This window comes from Rhinolophus sinicus, linkage group LG02 (assembly GCF_036562045.2).
Source record: "Rhinolophus sinicus isolate RSC01 linkage group LG02, ASM3656204v1, whole genome shotgun sequence".
Taxonomy (NCBI): domain Eukaryota; kingdom Metazoa; phylum Chordata; class Mammalia; order Chiroptera; family Rhinolophidae; genus Rhinolophus; species Rhinolophus sinicus.
Genome location: NC_133752.1, coordinates 118,345,266 through 118,366,113, shown reverse-complemented (window position 1 = coordinate 118,366,113; position 20,848 = coordinate 118,345,266). Strand labels below are relative to the sequence as shown.

General features: G+C 36.4%; 1 long non-coding RNA gene across 2 annotated transcripts in view; it reads left to right on the top strand.

Moving 5' to 3' along the window:
• LOC109452884 (uncharacterized) overlaps positions 1 to 15,573 on the top strand; it is a 166,695-nt gene extending 151,122 nt beyond the window's left edge. Inside the window, exons 4-5 of one of the 2 annotated variants that reach the window (XR_012493886.1) lie at positions 3,676 to 3,731; positions 11,705 to 15,573. This is a non-coding gene — a long non-coding RNA (uncharacterized LOC109452884). The remainder of the gene's footprint in view (positions 1 to 3,675; positions 3,732 to 11,704) is intronic. The other variant, XR_012493890.1, reaches the window with a different exon arrangement.
• The last annotated feature ends 5,275 nt before the right edge of the window (positions 15,574 to 20,848 follow it).

The window sequence follows — 20,848 nt, the reverse complement described above, 5'->3', positions numbered from 1 at the left end:
AAAATATGAGTTTATTTTTTTTTCACACACAAATTCATAATTCGACTGAAATGACTTCACAACGATCAGTTGCCTATAACAAGGCATACCCATTTTAATCAGTTTCCTATCTCCTTGTGATCTGAAAGAGTTAAAGAATTCTGTTTTACTGAAGGAATTTCAGACTTCACATGAGCTGTGGGGGATTTGGATCAGTTGATTGGTTTTGCAGGTAAAGCTCACTTAACCTTTTTTAAAGGGTGACTGCAGACTGAAAGGAGTTTCCTGCTTCCCATCAAGCTGAGCCTCTCCATCCAGAATGAGGACAGGAGAGACTGCAACTGCTCTGCATATCTCAGGTCACCACTGGCTGTGGGCTAGCCAGGGATTTTTTTTTCGTTGGAGTCTTCTAAACAGCCTTAATGTTTCAATAGTCACAGAGCACATAACAGAATACCTCAGGAGAAAAAGAGTACCCAGAATTACAGTCCAGATATCTGTGTTTTTATCAAGCCCCTAAGTTGATCTTGGTAGTGGTGGCTCAAGAATCTCACCTTGAGAAACTAACTTGGAGACAGCCCTGTCTGAATGTCTACCTGCTGATACGTGTAAGTGCGCTTTGTGCAGATTTCCCTGCATCTCTAACTTTTTTTGCAGCTTCTCTGAACTTTCCTTCCATGTCTTTTGACAACCCATTGATATTATTTTGATAGTAAGGTATTATTTACTATTTATTTGTTATTGATTATTCATTTGTCTTTCTTCTTTATAGATTATATACTGTGTTTTTAATCTCTGATGGCACCGCTCTTAACAACAATGTAGTAGATAAAAGAGTAGATTTTTTTCATTAGAAGAAGTATTACTCTATTGGCAAAGCCTATCCCTATGCTAGTAATACTGAAAGAGGTTTTAAAGTTGGTATCAGCTGTCATATTAGTATGGCAAATCAATATTTTTAATCTGCAAAAACCAAAAAGCAAGTATGTTGGCAAAGAGAACAGAAGAAACAATTTTACTTTTTGGTCAAGCTTGACCTTTATCTAGATGATAGATTGAAATGACCCAAAATGTTGGCAGAATGCTTTTGCTGAGATGACCAGATACCACAGTCACTGAAGTAATTACAGTTCAAAAACAAAGCCGATTGAAGTTAGGCTATTTTCCTAATAAAGATGGAAAGGAAGAAGAGTCATTATATTTCTTTTATCTCATATAAATGGATTTTGGCAGAATGGTTGAATAAGTGTTAAATTATAATTTCCCTCTTCTAGCCAAGTTCCCAAATAACAACATTACCATATATGGCATTTAAAGGACTATCTCTGAACAGAGTGTCTTAAAGCTTTTGGACATAAACTCTCTCAGGAACATTGAATCATAATTATAAAAAAGATTCTCAAGTCTATGTTTCAAGTCCTTATTCTTTTCTAGAATGTGGTCATGAATACCTAACACAAGTTCACTATTTCCCCTACACACACACACACACACACACACACACACACACAAATTGAATCACCTTATCCTCCAAAGAGGGCTCCCTCTTTGGACCTAATTCTGCTTTTGAAAATGCTACTAGAATTCTCTGAGTAGCTGATGCAAAATATCTGAGAGGAGCCCTTTATTTGTTCTGTATTCTTAACCACTCTAACCAATTTTTCAAGTTCTTTAAATGTTTGCCTCAAAGTATGTTTCTGATTTCCAGCATCATGATGCTGGACCAAGTCTGAACTTCCCTGGGAGCTTCTCTCACATATCTCCCGATTAGTCTTTGCTCCAAATTCTTCTCTACTCAGCAAATTCTGGTCTCGGCCACTAGGTTAATCTTTCTAAATCACAGTTTTCATCTTGTCACTCACATTTTCAATGGCTCACCAAGATCAATAGGCTATATTACTAACCTTGTGCCTAGGTATTTAAAGCCACTTTTTCATTTTTGTAATTCGATTCCAAAACTCCCCTTTAAGTACTTTGAAATGTCTATAAATATGTATATTAACTTGAGGGGTGGCCTCCTAAAAGATGTGTTTACCTGGAACATGTAAATGTGACCTTAGTCTTTGCAGATGTAATTAAGTTAAGGACCTCAAGATGAGGTCACCCTAGCATAGGGTAGGTCTCAAGTCTACTGACATCTGTCCTTATAAGAGTACAGAAGGAGAGAAGACATGGAAGAGAAGATCATGTAAAGATGGTGGCAGAGATAGGAGTTATCCAAGCCAAAAAACACCAGGAGCCAGCAGAGGCTGAAAGAAGTAAGGAAGCATTCGCCCTAAAGCTTTCTGAGGGAATGTGGCCTGGCTGACATCTTGATTTCAGACTTATGGCTTCCAGAGCATGAGAAAATAAATGTCTTTTGTTTTAAGCCACCCAATTTGTGTTGGTGAGTTATGGCAGCCCTAGGAAACTAACACAGAGGTCAACAGAGTCCTGAAGATGTCTGCTCCTGTGGTTTTCCTTGCTTGGGATGCTTACCATTCCTCACCACTTACTAAAACGATAGTTAACATTTTTAAGTTCATACAACATAAAAGACACTGTTCTAAGACTTTGCACGTATTAAATTGTTTAAATCTTTCATCAGCCCTATAAAATAAGTATTGTTATGTCTACAGATAAGTAAGCATTCATTCCAGATGACCTGAAGTTTGAACAGAGCAGTCTTACTTTACAATCCATGCTCTTAATCCCGTCAAAAACATGAAGGTCAAAGTTCAAAACATACCCCCTCTGTGAGGTCTTTCACGATTACCTGCCTGACAGAGATCTTTCTGGTTTTCTATAGTTATTTTGGTAAGTGCTACTCGTGAAACAGTATTGACTACATCACATTATTTATTCATTCAGCTAGATTGTAAAATGCTTAAAAGAAGTAACTGGTGTCTTTTATATAAACCAGGGCTGCCAAAAAAATGTATACAAGTGGACACTTTGGTCAACATTGCTCAAGCAGTAGTTTGACGTAATCAGAAATGTCTGGATGCTGATGGTAACCACTTTGAGCATCTCTTGTAATTGCAGAAGTCAAATGTGACTTGTATTCGTCTTTTGTTATTGGTATATATTGAGTATTAAATTTTTAATAGTTTTTTCCTTTCTTAAAATGTGTATACTTTTTTTTTTTTTGCTAGCCTCTGTATATTTAAATTTTTTCTTCTACAGAGACTGACATTGTGCTTTTCTAGGTTCATAATAAATAAGTCATTGAATGAATACATCTGGAAGAAGACAAGGGAAATGACCATGTTTAACACAAGTTAAACAGAGGGTGAAACCATTTGTCTAAAGTTATTTTAAAAAACAGAAGGAGGCTGACCTTCAGATTTCTGACTCACCAATGCTTATTCTCACACCATTGGTCTCCTCTTACTTTAACAAACTTAGAGCACAGAAATATGTTCAAAATACTCAGTTTTAATAAACATTATTAACAACATACATATAGAAGAAATATAAAATAATTAAACATAAAACTGGGAAGTTTTTCAAATTATTTTAAATAGCATAACAGATGAAGTGAATATCTTGTTAATAATATAATTGGTTATTTGGTTTTATTTTCAAATGTAGATATTTTAAAAAATCTAAAAAAGTCAGTGCTTTGAATAAACAAAATCAAGATGTTAAATTCAGTGACTTATTTATTCTGTGCAAGGATGGAAAGAATGACTCACCTGCCTCTTTCCTTTCTAGACTCAGTAATCCTTCTTGAACAACAATTTGTGTGAAGCAGAATCATCTCAAGAAAAGTGAGAAACTCAATCTAAAGCATTGTTTCATGAATTCTAGAAAAAGGTTTTTCCCAGCTCCAATTTTATAATCTATACAATTTTGAAGATGATAAAATTATATGCTTTACTTCTAAGTTATATTTGTGAAAATGCTTTCTTACTATTCTTTATTTTTCCAAAGGAAAAAATAAAAACCATATCTATTTTATATATTTTTTCATAGGTGTAGCATTGATCAATTCTTAGAAGATAAACAATGAATTGTGGGACTATAGCAGAAAGTGTGATTGTAATCAGCAAAGAGGTGTCAGGAAGACATGACAGGGAAGGACATTTCTGAATTGGACCACATAAGAAGAAGTGTTAGAGTTGAGTAGAATTTTACATGTGTAGAAACAAGGGACTGGGGAGATACCTGAGCAAAAGCACAGATGGAGAATTGGACATCTGGAGTTTTGATGTATCTAAAGAATCAGGTCTATGGAATTACATAGTAGGAAGGGCTGTGAGAAAAGAAACCATAAATACAATTACATTTTTAAGAACACTGTCATAACAAGTTAGACGTTTACTCCCTCTCACAACATAGGGAAAGCTCAGATTGATAGCTCAGTGGTATCATCAAAGACGCAGGTCTTTCCATCTCTCCCTATCATTCAATCTTTCCATGTGTTTCCTCCTCAGGCTGATTCAAACATAACTGCTGCAATTCCATTCTCAACATAAATGCATCCAGAGGAAAAAGAGAGAGTCTTGTGTTTTCCTGTGGGTCTACCTTAGAAATAATGAACCTTTCTCAAAAGACACTTAATGCATTTCAACTCACATGTCATAAACTATAGTTGGATCACTGGCCCATTTCTGATTAACTTATTTAACAAATACTTAGTGAGCCCATCTAATGTTGTCAAACACTGTTCTAGACATTTTGAAATATGACAACATCAGGAAGTCATTGGATGGTTTTGAAGAGAAGAGCGGTGTGATCTTATTTACATTTTGAAAATGACCACTCTGCCTACACAGAGTAGATTGTAGAGGACAAGTACAGATGCCAAGATAAGAAGCTAAAGCAGATGTACAGGTAAAAGAACAGTGTGGCTAGGAGAAGGGTGAGAGTAATGAAGATCAGAAGTGATTGGACTGAGAATATATCATGAAGGTAGTGAAAGGACTGGCTCCTAGCTAGCGTAGTGGACTAACTGGATTGTTTAAACTGATCTTCTGGGAGGAATCAAGCATAACGTCCACTCCACACTATAGTAGCATCAGATTATAAAGGAATTTTAATCATGTGCATCTCAACACAAATTGGTTGAATAGCTATAGCTCCTGCAAGGTCTTAAAACTTCTTTAGAATATAGTTTCTTTGCTCCATTATCAGGTCTCTTGTTGGGTTATTCAGTTATTTAGCATTAGCAATAGGCTTAGTGGTTAAGAGGGAAGGTGGGGGGACAGCTAGGAGAGGAGTGTGCAAAAATCTTCTGTGGAAGAGATTCTGCATCGTCTTCAAGGGGATCTAGTTTTTATAAGAAGTAGTTGGTAATTTCTGTAGGCTCAGAGATATTAGGGGAGTCTAGGGTTTCAATAATTGGTCAGTGCATCAACCCAAATATCTCCAAACCATATATTATGATTCATTCTTCTCCCGTGAGGGTGCTGACCTTCATTGCAGACCTGCCCCATGTGGGAGTGTAAACATTCTTCTAGCTTGGTTATTCTACCATGTGTCCCTGAAAATAAGACCTAGCTGGACCATCAGCTCTAATGAGCCTTTTGGAGCAAAACTTAATATAAGACTAGTCTTGTTTTTAATTAAGTCTCTTGCCTGGTCCTCGGTGTTCTTTGCCCTCCTTCTACAGGAATGAGAACTTCTTTGTATGCTACCAAAGAGACCCTCTGACTTTTTATTAGATTTCAATTGGTGATTAATTATTCTCATCTTGTTGTTTTCATTTTCCAGAGAGTCAGTTAAGCTGAGCAAGAGACATTCAATTCCATTGACCTTATAATGAACTATTGTCTCCATATTTTTCAAACTAGTGACACAATGCTACTACATTCCCTTTCATTACTGTGCTAGTACACCATTCCAGTTCACACAGGTGGAAATTTTAACAACTAGAGTGCAACTTTGTGCCAGACTTTATATGTGCCCCCCAAATACCATTATTGGGGTTCAATTGCTATCTGCATGGTGAATGATCTAGTTTCCAAACTCCTAAGTATCTCCTGCTTCCCTGGAGCACTCCTGGTAGCAACTGTTATGGGTTGAGTTCCTCAGAAAGTAGATTCTGAGATGGAGTGTTTCATGCAGATCATTAGACAACACCTGGGGAAGGGAGGGCAAGGAAGAGGGTAATTCCTCTAAACCCTAATGATTGAGACAAAAGTCAAGAAGCATTGTATGCCCAACAATGGCCTTGACCAATCTTGCAGGAAGCAGTAAAGTTAGATGGATGATTAGAACTGTCCCAAGTTGAAGCAAGATGGGCAGGCCTTTATGCCCTTTTATTGACTATTCATTGAATGAGGAACCTTGGCCAAAGTGGTTTTCCACTGCTGAGTTAATCCCTGAAAGGGCTGACAGTTGAACATTGTCTTCCTCTCTTTCTCCAATGCACCTCCTCCAATGAAGCATATTATATGCTGAGTGTGAAGCTCTGTCTGCTGGGGACACAAAGAGTAATAAGAAACTTCAGGTTCTTTGGGAGAAAGATACACATCATTTTGCCATATCATAATGATGATTTAAAAAGCACACACAGTGCAGGGTCATCCTGATCTAAGTATTAAGGAGTGAGAAGAAATTACCCGTGAAGAAACGGAAGAATATTCTAGACAAAAGTTCATCATGAAAAAGAGACGTGGCAAACTTCTTCATGAGGGGACCTTCAGGTAGCTCAGGTTGTGGCTAGTTTTGCATGGGCTTTGACATCACTACTTAGTAGGTGCTGGCAGTCACTAAAGCGTCAGCTTACGCTAGTAGTATATGGTGAGGTTGGTGAGGTTTTCATTTTGTAGAGACCTGATGGGCACAAGTCTAGAGGATGGATTAATCAAAATGCTTACAATGGCTTGGTATGCACATAATGACCCTTCTTGACAATGAAAGACACTGAAGGTTTCTGAAAAGGAAACTGACTTGATCTCCTCTGTGTTTTGGTAGAAAATGAAATATATTGGTGGCAAGTGGATCATGGGACAAGAAAGTGGATGCAGGGAAATCAGTTAGAAAGCTATTAAAATGGTACAGGTATTATTCTTATCAAATAATCTGTTGCTGAAGAAAAAAAATCCTATACTGCAAATGTGCAGATGGTCTAAAGATATTTGCTTCTTTAAATTCAAATTAATTTATTTCAAATTACCGGTCCCTTTCACTTTACCACTTGCCTGAGGTTTTGCTTATCAAATAAACTCTTTTTTATTATTAAATTGATTGGGGTGACATTGCTTAATAAAATTATATAGGTTTCAAGTGTACATTTCTAGAATACATCCTCTCTATATTGCATTGAGTGAGCTATTCTTTATCTCAATATGTGCTTTTTCATATTTTCCCCATGGCACACTCTAGCGTTTTATTCTTAATCTTCATCTCACACCACTGATAATACAGGGTGAATCTGGAAAAAAATAGAAGAAGCCAAATACACAACATATGGCTCTGTCCTAGTGTTCAGTGGATAGAACCATATAAATCAGACATGATGAAATCAGGGGTCAAGAAAAAAGAACTAAGTGGTGAACTACAATGGTATTTTAGTTTAGGACCTATGTTAAATGAAGAAGATTGAATTCTATGTACCTGACCTTTAGGACAAAGGGTATGGAGAAGTCATGACATATACCTGGGTACTGTCTATCTATGATTTCTCCTTAGTGGAAGACAAAGTGGTTCGAAGGGCACATCTGACAAGTAAAGAGAATATTAAAGGAACTATTCATCCTGGGTTTAACTAGTGTATTCAAAGTCAAGAAAGTAGTGGGGGGTTAATCTTAAACTCACAGGAACAAGTGAGCTCTTCTCTGTTTCTATGGAAATAAATGGGTGAAATGAAAGTCTGTAACTCTTGGCCAGCTCTTAAAAGATCTGAGTAGACTTACATTGCTAATGGACTCCTCAGAGTAAGCCATTCTTAAAGAGAAGATCATTCCAGGAGCCACAAGCAAAGAGAAAAAGGAACTAAGAGATTCCCAGAGTGGGAATCACCACTTTGTAGGCTCATCTTGGGATAGTCAATCAAATCCTTCATCTCAGAGGTTAAAAGAGTCTTCAGAGTTCTATTGAGGCACCACTTGACAAGAGCAATCAGCAAAATGCTTGGAAAGTGGTCTTATTGCCAGTAATAACACAGTGGTCTACAAAAGGCTTTAACTGTAATCATTGAGGGACGGTCTTTGACAGGATGTGAACACAGATAAGTCTTCAACTACTGTTAGGAACAAGAGAAACCTGGTAGAGAATGGTCTAAAAAGGAGTAAATGACTATTTGGAATACACCAAAAAGAAGCTGAGTTTTTAAAATTAAAACTGGTTGAGAATACACATCCTATTACATAAAGGCACCCATATAATACAAGTGGAAAGCCATGAAAAGCTCACTATGGAGATCACCTATTTTCTGCTCTCTCAGGTAGTAGCTGCTTCTTTATACCACATCAGCTTTCTCATTATTTTATGCCCCCTCATAACTTCGATTTACATATGGCTTCTTTGCGCCTTTTAACTATATCATAGTTTTTCACCTTAAACTTCCATTGCTAACTAGAAAACATTTTACATGTCTATTATTTCAAATTTAAGTTTATCGAAGCAAAAATTGGACAGACCTGAGTCATGCTTTCAAGTCAGAACACAGAGCTCATTATTTCCTGGCCAATCTATAGTCAAGACTGGTGAACACACAATGTGAGATATATAGATAATGTATTACAGAATTGTACACCTGAAATCTATGTAACTTTACTAACAGTTGTCACCCCAATAAACTTTAATTTTAAAAAAAGAGAGAGAGAGAGACCATTTATTACATACACGACAGCTCAGGCAGCCAGTGCTGTCACAGTGTCACAGTACTACTTTTCTTTTTCTTTCTTTTTTTTTTAATAAGTCAGTATAGTCAGAGAAGATGCTTCAGCCAATGTAGCACACTGCCTGGAGTTTTCCTATACAGTGGTTCCCCCCTTATCCACTGTTTGCTTTCTGCAGTCTCAGTTACGTACAGTGAACACATCATCACAAGAAGAAGGGTAAGTATAGTACAATAAGATATTTTGAGACAGGTAGAGACTACATTCACATAACTTTGATTACAGTATATTGTAATAATTGGTCTCTTTTATTATTGGATATTGTTATTAATCTCTTACTATGCCTAATTTATAATTTAAACTTTATTGTAGGTATAGGGAAAAACATAGTAAATATAGGGTTCGGTACCATCTGTGGTTTCAGGCATCCACTGGGGGTCTTGGAACATATCCCCTGTGGGTAAGGGGAGACTACTGTAATCTACCCAGAAGCCTTTGATAGTACCCTCAAGTCATCCACAGCTTCCTTTGTTCGTACACTGGGCATTGTAGATGGAGAAGCCCATTGTCTAGATCTTAGGAATAAAATATTTCTTCAAGCAGAGGCAGAATTTATATTGCATCTGTTCCCTACTCCTAAACACCCTCCTCAACTTTTTTGGAACCCTTTCTAGAATAAGTCAGCTGATTAAAACTACCTGGAAGCCCAGTGACTATCCACAGGGTATCAAACAATTCTATTTAGAAAGATTGAGCTTTTACTGCCCTCTAGTGGAAGTAGAGGAGGCAATTTTGCTGCTCGTAATAAGTGGGGTTCAAGTTGGAATGGATAAGCAGGATCCAGCTTATTGTCCAAAAAGGGCCACTGTGAAAGAAAGAGAGATCAGAGGGTGTACTGGTGGAGAGGTAAAAGGGAGTGCGTATAGGACGGCATATAGAAAGTCAAGTAGGAAACCCTGAATGCCAGGAGCCCCGAGCTTGGGGAACAAACATGAGTGAAGGGGAGGCCCAGGAGCTTGAAGAATTGTCTGAAGGCCAGGAGCTGTGTGGGAGCAAAGTCCTCATTAGAAGACGGCCTGATGGCAATGCCATTTTCATACTTCAAACCATTTGCACCCAAGTATACGTCCGGTATAATGACAAACCCATGACCTCTCTGAGCTTTCCCACGGAATGCTATCCCACAGGATCCCCTCAGATCTAAAAGCAATGCCTGGAACATAATTAAGTGCTCAAATGCTGGTTTCATGAGCTGTAACATCAACAGGGACATCTAGACCACCTAAGTAGGTGGTTGAAAGGAACGTCTGCACAAGCATTTGAAGGATGCAATAAAATACTATGACATCCTAGCTAAGACATTGGAAAATGGCTTTCTATGTGATACTTAAGACTATTCTTTATCTTGGAGTGACTCAACTGTGTATTATCTACAGCCATAATAGCTACAAAAATGGGTAGACCTCATTATATAGATCCAATGCAAGTCTTTTACAGCAGAAATATTATACAATGTTCGACAGCTTACCTAAAAAATTTTAAGTTATTGAGTTACTTAGGTGAATAATTATGGATTCACTCTTAAAACCAGAGAGTAAATGCGTGGTGATGCATTTGCAAGGTGATACCTGTTTATCTGCAAAAGTTTTGTGGTATTGATTCTAAGCAGTGTATACTGTGAAAATGAAAGAATGTAAGCTAGTTATTATTGGTGGTGGTCCAACTGGTTGGTACAATATCATGACACTTTATATCATCTACTAGGAAATTTCTAGCCTGTGAGAGTCAAAAATATGCTGGAGACATATTTTCAGAGAATGATAAATATTATAGTACCTTCATAGGGCATTCCTGAAAATTGCCAAAGTAGTCACTAAAAATGACTCTCAATAACTCGTTCCACTGTTTGAATGTTTATATTTTTCCTAAGTGGTACAAGGAGAGACACTGGGAGATTCACCCAATGAGAAATCAAACTGTAAAATAAATGAAAAATTGAATTCGTGGATCAGTCACTGAAGCAGAGCATAACATTCCCCAAAAGGACAAACACTTTATATCATAAGCAAGAGGCAGGGAAAATAGTATTGCTATCAAATTAGAGTGCCATTGGCAAGCACAAAATAGCTAAGCCAAGAAATATTTCCCCAACTCTGTGTTGAAGACCTGGGATATATTTTGTGTCTGTGAAGAGAATCATATGGGGTTGATTATGTTAAATCTTCTGATGTAAATTTCTGTGTAGAAGCTAATTAGTAAAGAATGCAATCCCTACCCTGTAGGCCAGGTGAGGAGGCCCTTTTGCAAAAGAAAGTGACAAAGTCCCTGTGCTGGTGGTTCTTAATGTCCCCTGCATCAGCGTCACCTGGAAGCCTTGTTATAAACTGTCCCTACCCCAGTTTCTGATTCACTGGGTCTGGGATGAGACCCTAGAATTTGCATTTGTAAGTGCCCAAGTATGCTGATGACGCTGATCTGGGAAACCACATTTTGCAAAATCCTGCCCTTGCCTCATCTTGGGCTTACTATTTTTGAAAACTTTGGGAACAAGGATGTGGTAACGACATACAAGTTGGAAAATAGAAAAAAAAAGAAATACTGATGATGATTCTTCCTCTACCCTTCTCTAATCTTATAGGAAAATAAAAGGACTTATACTGATTTTCCTTATGCTCTAGCTTCTTCACATACGTTATTTCATTTAATAGGCACAGTCTCCTTGAGCAAACATCATTCAATAACCTATATAATACATAAATAATAAACTGTATAAAGTCCAAGCGTCCTGTGGCTCTTTTTATCATTTTCCATTCAAAGAAACATTAGTTTGATAACTAAAATAATTGAGGGCAAAATGCAAGTTTATACCAAATTTTTTTTCAGAACACAAAAAGGTGAAAAACACTCATAAGGTATATCAAAAAATCTTTCCTTCCCATCTCTTTCCCTTTCAGTATCTTTCAGAGGCATATATATCATAAGGAGATTCTTCCTGAAGGCATTGAAGAAATTCCTGGGACCAGACCAAAAAGGCTCGTGTCAGCCCAGTTAACTGAGAAGCTGAGGAACATGGTTGGGTTTCTCTTTAGCTCTCAAAATATGGCTTGAATTTCATTCACGTAAAAGAAAAAAAAATTAGTGGATTATTATACCATATGTTTTATAGAACTGTACTTCATTTTCATAAAAATAACAGTAGTGGCAGCTATTTATGCATTCATATGGTATGTACTGATGTTATCAATTAGAAAAGTATAAATCAATGAGAAAAAATATTATTCAAGCACATACTCTATTCTAAATAATATTTATTTTTGTAAAATAGGGAGTTTAACCAACTTATCTCATATAGCTTTTAGTTCTATAAATTTTGTAAATTCGTAACTCTTTAAAAATACATTTTTAGAATTATAGAACTTTGTTACAAAAACACATTTAAGAATCATTGACCAACTTTTTTTAATATTAAAGTTAGAGATCAAAATGACTTTGTATGATTTCTTCAAGAGCACTCTAATGATAACAGATGTTTAACTAAAAAACTGCCAGAAAAGAGAAAGGAGAGGGTTAACATGGAAGTACAGTCAAGTTAAAATAAATGATTTATTTAATTTTTTAGAAGGACAGAGTGAGGAGGAAGTTGAAGGCAGAATGTCAGGAACCCACATGAAACTTCTCAAAAGAGCACTGTAAGAACAATGTTCTAGAAGGAAGTAGAAGGAGGTATGGTTTAACTTTAAAGGTGGAATGGTTACCTGTGTTTTTCTTAATAGAATATTGTGGGTTTTGCAAATAAAAATTAGTTAAGTTGGGGCCTCATTTGCTATAGACATAGGAACATCCTATAATTTGATCCTTTTTTGCTATTAATTGCCTTGCAACAAGACTCTCTAGTTTTGTAGTGTGGTTTCAATATTCTAATCCAAGTGAATGGTGTGAAGTATTAAAAAAAAAAATCAAACAAAGAAAAAGAGGAACTCATTTGAAACCGCAGCTGTTCTCAGGATAAAAGCTGTTCAATGAATATAAATTGAGATCATCACTCATTCATCCTAGGTCAATAAAGAGACAATATCATAATATATTTCTGTTGTCTTCCTCTTTGTAATATGACCCTTAAAATACAATATTCATGGATAACTGAGAGTGAGTCTGTCCTGGTTTAAGGCGCAACTCTTAAGCAGAGAGAATTAAAATATTTCAAGAGATCCTTTATGGACTCTTCAATATTAAATGGGGAAAGGGGAAGGAAAAAAATCTGTGCCAAGATGCTGTTTGGCTCCATTCTCTTCACTTCTTCATTCTTATAATTGAACCTATTTGTTCCCACAATAAGATTAGTTCTACTCTTTGTGTGGATCGAGTTCACCCCCTGCATCCTGGGACTGTTTTAGCTCTAGGCTCCTGCTCTCAAAATGCATTATTTGACACGAAGATCATTCTTACTTCTGGGGCCTATATCTAATGCTCAGGCCATGCTTCATAATGCATTTGCTTTCTTTAGAGCTGAGTCCTGAAGTGTTTTTCCCCTTGGTTCCTATGCCATGTTCCCAGCCTATATTCCAGCTCCACTGCGAAGGCTTTCCAGAGTCTCATCAAGTCCCTCAAGGTGGACCTATTTTACTCTCCTAAACCTCCACCTTGTGCTGATAGCCTAGACTATTTCTCTTACTCTCTGAATGGAAAGTTACCAGGTTCTTTCTCCTTTAATTTCATTTTGTAGTATCCCAAGTCTTAGCGTTGATTGCTTCAATGATTAGTCTCCTATATATAAAAGTAAATCTAAATGTCAACTATCCTATTTCCCCTAAAATAAGACCTAGCTGGACAATCAGCTTTAATGCATCTTTTGGAGCAAAAATTAATATAAGACCTGGTATCATATCATATCATATCATATCATATCATATCATATCATATCATATCGTATCATATTATATAAGACCCGGTCTTATAGTAAAATAAGGTGGGTCATATATTAATTTTTGTTCCAAAAGACGCATTAGAGTGGATTGTCCGGCTAGGTCTTATTTTCAGGGAAACATGGTATAAGGATTGAAGGACATAAGACTGAAGACTTCCACATAGAGAATGGCAAGTAGGGAAAATTCACTGGGGAATTAATAAGACATAGATAAAAATAGTACTAGGCAGTCACAAAGGCTAGTTGAAAATGGAAAACAAGAATCTGTAATTGTCCAGTGCCCCAAAGTTTTGCATCTTCCCTAAGGATTATTCTGTGGGCTTGTTAGGGGAGCTTAAGCAGTGGTTACTAGGAAGGAATTCTGATTTGGGATGGACATAGATGGATTGAAAAGTTTCAGGAAGTGAAAGCATTGGTTATACTAGTATTGAAGCAATTGAGCCAAGAATTTAGAAGAGGAAAGGGGTTACTGCCACAGAAACCTCTGCTATCCTATGATTCTAAATGCTTTAATTACAGTTTTGCTTATTAGGTCACAGAGCAGCTGAGTGGGGGTATTAAATTGAAACTAATGTGGTGAAAGAGAGGAGATGCTGAGATGGACATTTCAGGGAAGATGCAATACCTTGTAATGGCTACTTGCAGCAGATGAGCCATGAAAATGCACTTCTGTAGGCATTGAGAGGTCTTAAGGAACTTGGGTGCTAAAACAGATAAAATTGATGCAATGTACAGGCTAACAGGAGAAACATAAGTGAGGAAAGAGTGGCAATGGTAATTCTAAAAGAATGATACAGAAAAGTGGGGCGGACTTGATCTGATTTTATATACTATATACTGGAAGTGCCAAAAAAATACATACATTTTTTTGTTTCTAGAAATAGATGGTCTTTTTTTTTTAATGAATTTTATTGGGGAGTATTGGGGAACAGTGTGTTTCCAAGTAGTTGTCCTTCAATCTAGTTGTGGAGGGAGCAGCTCACTGGCTCATGTGGGAATCAAACTGGCAACCTTGTTGTTCAGAGCTCCCGCTCTAACCAACTGATGCATCTGGCCACCCTGCATACACATTTTAAAAGATGTTATCTATGGAATACTTTTCAAAGTTGAATTGAATTACAGTCACAATGTGTAGTATGACGTTCGCTCAAAAGATGGCATTAATCAAATGAATGCTAGTGTCATTCATTGTATTACAATTTTAATACAGTTTTTTCCTTTCTTAAAATGGGTATACATTTTTTGGCACCCTCTGTATATGATATATGGCACTTTAAATGTCTTTTAAAATGGTAACATAAAGTAAAGAGTAAGTTGGCCCCACTAATCCCTATGGTTAGGAATTAGAAAAAAAAATAAGGGCATAATAGAATAGGACAATTAACCTATCTGCAATTAGATAAAGATAAAAAAAAGGTTTGGAGAAGTGAGATTTTTTTTTTTCACCCATAATGGAGCAGGGAGAATAAGAATAAGGTGAAATGAATCATTGTAGAATAGGGCATTTTAGTAACAAGGTTATAATTGGAGTTGCTTATCTTCATAAAAAATGACAAAAGAATTGAGGTGGACACACTGTACAAGAAAGAAACAATAATTATCATGGATTGACTGACATTTTTGCACAGAGCAAAGTGTGGGAGGGTTTGAATATTGGCAAGAAAAAAAATGAAGTAGAATTTTTATTAAAATCTGAAGATGTGACCTTTTCTAATGAAGAAATAATGCTTACAAAATTTATTCAATGTTCACCAATATTTTAATTGTTTTTTAGAAAGTTTATTTCCTCAAGCTATCAAATTTATTTAATGTTGCCCAGTTTTGTAAAAACAACAACAACAACAATAAAGATTGTCTTGGAAAGTGCAACTTGCAAATTGTCTTCAGTAGTTTAATTATTTTTAATACATGTTTGCCTAGAGCATTAAACTATTGCTTGGGAGGAGAGCCTGTAAAGTTATGTTGACTCTGATGTGAGAGGCTATATGCTGGATCTCACATAAGTTTTGAAAAGAACAAAAAAGTGAAACATAATTTTAATGGCTTGAAGCTCAGAGAATTTCTCTTATCTTGGCCGTGTCTCATTAATATAGCACATTTCATGGGGATGTGAAATACAGTATGGGGAATATAATCAATAATGTTTAAGGACTATATAGGGTATCAAACGGATACTAGACTTATTGGGGAGATCACCTCATAGATTATATAAATGCCTAAACACTGTGCTGTACACTTGAAACTAATATAAAATAATATTGAATGTTGAATACATATATACGTGTGTGTGTATATATATGGGATGTAAAGTACGACATAGGGAATACAGTCAATGGTATTATAATAGCTATGTATGGTGTCAGAGGGGTGGTAGACTTGGTGGGGTTATCACTTTGTGAGGGGTGCAAATGTCTAATCATTATGTTGTTTTGTACACTTAAAACTAATAATAAAATTTAGTTTAAAAAACATAGCACATTTTTATCAGTTTAGAGAAATCAAACGATAGGCAATTGGCTTTAGGATCACACTCATTGAGTAATAATTACAAGTTCAATTTGTGTTTCTGAAACTGCACATTGAGTCATGTTCCAAAGGAACAAACCAAACACTGTTATTATTTTATAAAATCAGGTCCATACAGTTGTTATTAAATTTAAACATAACGTTATGGACAAAGTTTGTAATCTGATTGTGTATATGTAATGGAGAGGTCTGATTGAAAGACCATGCTTTACAATATTTTCCCCAATAATCAGACATTGAAGCATACCCTAGTTTATTTGTAGCAAATGTTTGCTAAAGCTGCTTTGTTCATGACACTCCTCATGTCTCAGCAGGTGTATGTGGTACAGAATGCAAAAATTACTGGTTGGGCTTTGGTAGGTTTCATGCACACTTAAGGCGAGTTTCAATTAAATTGAGTCTGATGATATTGACATAGATATGGCTTCAAATTTACAAGTGTCTTAATACTTTTGATAAAAGTAAACAAATAAACAAAAAAATCCAGAGTTATCCTTCTGGTTGCTAAGTTTTATGCAATACCCTCAAAGGAAGCAGTCCTGACAGGCTCCCATGAGCACAGAGATGAGGCTGAAATTGTTAATCCAAGGTCAGCCTGGGCTAGCTATTTGGGAAACACAGGACTGAACATTTGTTTGGGGCATGGAAATCGGAACAGGGTCTCAGGGTATTACATTTGACTTGAAACTTGTAAGCTACATAGGATGTTTCTAGGAGTATTTGGGAAGAGGTAGGAATGTGAATAGAAATAGTAGCACTAGAAAAGTTTTACCCATCTGCACATACATTGCTATGTCTGGAAAATACTGAGTGCCCCACAGTGAGCCTGAAGCCCACAGTGTGAGTGTGAGACTGGAGGAAACTTTAACGTGTAATAAGAGAGGAGGGGCAACTGTAGGTGTTTAAGCAGCGGGGCAAAAAATTATAGCTGAAATGTTAAATGTCAGACTGCAAGATAAATGAGCACTGATGAACTAAAAGATAGGAAAACCTGTTAGAATCCTATTCTAACCTTCCAGATAAGAAATTATAGGTACCTAGACTAAAGCTAAAGCAGAGAAAGAGTCTTTAAGATTTAAGAGCTCTTTCTACCACCCTCCATCCCCATTTTCATCCTTTTCATTCTTTTTCTGGGGGGAGGGGTGTATTTTTAATTTATTTTCCTTTGTGATTCTAAGTAAAAGCATTTTTCCTGCCTTTTTCATTTTATAGCAACCGAACTACAGGATTCAACTGATAATTCAATGAAACAACACATTTGAACACATATGTAGCAGCACATATGTGCTATATAGTATATATATATATATATATATATATATATATATATATATGTATATATATGCATTTCTACATTTTTAATGTATGTTTTTGATTGCTTTCACTTTATAGTGAAAGGATTTTCACTTTCTAGGATTTAAGGTTGTTTTTTAAGCAGATGTTTCTCGAACAATCAACCCTATTTCAATTAAGCTCATGATCCATACCCACTTTACCAACCAGTCACTTACGTACTTCCACTGAAACGTATGTTGACATATTAAACTCAGCTTGTATGAAATTGTATTCAGTTGGTTGCTTCTCCTGAATTTCGTAAGACCACGAACGGCTTACCTATTCTAGTTACTCAGGCTGTAACGCTTGGCTTCCGAAGCAGGCAACTTCTGCAAAGCTTCACATGTGTGTCCTCTTTTCCATTTGTCCCGCCACCACCCTTTGGTAACCCTCATACTCTCCCCCAGAAACTATATCCCAAACCATTTAACTGTCGCATGCGCTCCCCAGCAGACTGTCATAATATGAACCTTCCTAAACTCAAATGCTCCGCATATTCTTCCTCGCACAGAGCCGTGCACGCAGAAGCCATTTGCTAAGCACAAGATTTATTTAACTGTATCAAGCACACCCTCAAAGCGTGTGTATTCCTAGCCTGGGTGCAGCTGTTCCATTTTAGGTGAATGTGCAACATTTCCTCACAAACCCTCTGCCTTTCATTGCCAACATCAGCACCATTATATTCGTCATCAGCTCTCATTGAATGTCTACAATGCAAAACATGCCTAGTTTGGTGGAATTGTATGTGGTCGGCACAGAATCAACGCAGACAATTTTCACTCCAGGACTTGACTGCTTGTGGCGATCAATGGCTTGGTGATGCTGACAATGCATTTAAATGCCCATATGAGATAGCTGCAGCTACCCTTCATATTGATACAATTTAAATTTAGGCAATGCCATGATTTTGTTTGGAGATGGAACTCATTTCCTGTTAGTTTAGCTTTATTAATTATGAAGTTTACCTAACAGGCATATCTTCCCCATAAAGCACAGCTTTCTTGCTCCTAGGAACACTAGACAGCACTTCAGTGTTATAGTTGGGGCCAATTTAAATAGTGAAATCACCAACAAAAAGTCCCCCCAAAACACAAAAACACATGGCACTAAATAGACCTCCAAAAGGATATTTGTTTATAGCATGAAAGCTGAAATGAGAAAAGGAAGAGTCACCTTGTTTGATTTCAGCTGGCAAGGTGCAGCTTGGGTAACCTAAAAATTTCACCACTCTGCGCATGTCCACGAACCACAAATGCACCTGAATATTAATTTGGGGGTTACTGATAAATGTCAGAATGTAGGAAAATTCACAAACATGGAATCTTCAAATAATGAGGATCAACTGTACCAAATAGCAAAGCTTATATACTGTTCTATTAGTTCCTTAATGAGATTGAAATGATGTTTAAATGTCTCACCATTCCTCAGCTTGCATGTTATACCAGGGATGAGAAGCTGTTTATAGTCCCCACACATTTGTATTGTTACAAGTCTCTAAACTTTTGATTGCATAGTTCACTCTGCCTGGAATGCTGTACTTCTTTCTTCTCATTATTTAATTCCCATTCAATCAGCACAGGTTAGCATCATTTCCACCAGCGAGTCCATCAAGTGACCTTTCTCTGAATGTATGGATTCCTCCATCTGGGCACTTAGAATTTTCTGTCACCTCTATATTGAGAACTTCTCAATAAGGCCTGTGTTTGTCCATTTTGTAGTGTTAATATCTAGCACAACACCTGACATGTAATAGGTGCCAAATATTGGGTTGAATTGAACCAAAGTAGGAAGGGTATAGGAAGAATTGCTAATTTTAAAAAAGATAACAATTATTAAAATTTGCAAACACACACACACACACAAAACCCAACTTTAAAATGTAGGACTGATTTTTTAATAAGTTAAAATGAAAGATTGTATGAAGGAACAAATAACAAATTCAAATGATTTAAGAAAGACATGTGCTCAAGTACTGAGGGGGGAAATGACTTACAATTCATCATATAACACAAATTGGATGATTCAGCAGCATAAAGCAATTATTTAAAAAGCTAACATTATGCTGGAGTATATTAATAGGAGTATGACAAGCTTATCACGAGTAGTAATCTTTATCCCATATTTGGCAATAATCAAGCTTTTCCTGAAGTATTTATGAGAGTTGTAGAGAAATTGGAGCTCATTCAAAGAAGATCAACAAAAAATGAAAATAAGACTATTAGAAAAGAAGAAAGGGACTCGAGGACTCCAAGGAGGTCAGATGACAGAAGGAGGATAATGAATTAGAACTTGTCATCAAGCCCAGTCCAATACTTGGCACTAGGATCAATGAATAACTTGATTAATTAAAGTACTGAAGTTGAGGCTCAAAAAACAGAGGTCAGTGGTCCTACATTAGTGTACTCGTCCAAACTGGATAAAATAGATAATAATTATAGAAATATGTTAAAGGTTATTTGAAGGAGAATCTGATGGTACCAAGTGATTAAACACCGGAACAAAGTGAGAGATTCTGAAGTGTTCCTTCATACTTACCTATTAGACTCATTCAGATGACAAACTGCTTTGAATGACTTAACTAAATCCAGACTAGAAACGGCTGAACTAATTGCCCTTTTAACCACTCTAACAGAATTAAAATACTTACTGGTATATTTTTTTCTGATGTAGAAGTCTGTGACTATAGTTTTATTTAACCTATTTAACCTGTGTCCATTGTGACTATTTTCACATTTCTCACTTTTACTCTCACATATATTTTCCTAGGGATGATGGAGAAAAGGGTCCCCATTTATTTTCTTCTTGTTATTCTGACCTGGTCATAGATTTCAACCAAGCCACAGAAAGGAAAATCTCTTGATTTAGGAAGCTGACTATGTCTCTTTCATAAATAGTAACAGTAATAATTATTTTTATAGCATCTGTTAAGAACTTAAATGTTCCAGGCATTAAGATGGAAGGTTTACGTGTTTTATCACATTTGCTCCTAACAAACATTCTCTGAGAAGGTACTATTATAATCTCTATCATAGACGAGGAAAATTAATTGTTAAATAAATAATTCTAAGTCACAGGGATTAAGAGGCAGAGTGGTTCAAATACAGATCTTCCTGACTCTAGAACAAATTCTTAACCATTATCCTATTGTATTCTATCCTAGTCTGTTCTATTCCATATTCCTTCATTCATTCTTCTATTTATTGAAAAGAGATTGTTTTAAGCACCTCCTATTTGCCAAGATTTTTGTTAGTGCTGGGGCATACATTGTGCTCCCAGGGAAACAAAGTCTGAGATGATGATTTGCTTGCAGGAA